Source organism: Atta colombica, unplaced genomic scaffold (genome assembly GCF_001594045.1).
Source record: "Atta colombica isolate Treedump-2 unplaced genomic scaffold, Acol1.0 scaffold180, whole genome shotgun sequence".
In the NCBI taxonomy this organism is placed as follows: Eukaryota; Metazoa; Arthropoda; class Insecta; order Hymenoptera; family Formicidae; genus Atta; species Atta colombica.
In genome coordinates, this window is record NW_017259272.1 from 81,848 (window position 1) to 82,450 (window position 603).

The following is a 603-nucleotide window of genomic DNA, read 5'->3' on the forward strand; positions in this document are numbered from 1 at the left end:
ATAATTTTATATAATATTAATCTTATCTTATTATAAAGTCTTAGACATAGGGAAAGACAAAATCTTATATGATTTGAGGCTGTAAAAATATAAGGAAAAAGACCTAGAAAATTATTTAAAAAAATAAATAAGTCTCATGAAAATAATAATATTAGAAGAAGAATTAATAATTAATTAAAATTTGAAATTCCTTAAATATGTAATTAATAAATAAATTCAATAAAAATATAATACAAGACAGGGAAAGTCAGAATTGGTAGGGTAAAAAATAAGAAAATAAGTATACTCAGTCAGTTTAAGGATAAAGAGGAGAAAGAGGAGAGGTCGAAAATAGAAAATCGATTATCATATCCAATTTCAAAAAATTTTTTTATTAGTTTAGCATAGTTGAAGACAAGTTTTATTATTAAATAAATTAGAGGAGAGTAGGAAGAAAAAATATAAGAAGGAAATTAATCTAAGTATTATAATACTTAAAAAAATTAACATAAATGTTCATATTAATGGTATTATTTGTGGAATAAAAGAATATTATTTTAATTAGTTATAATATTCTTAAAATAACAATTTAATGTTATATAATTTAACTAATTCTTTTCATTA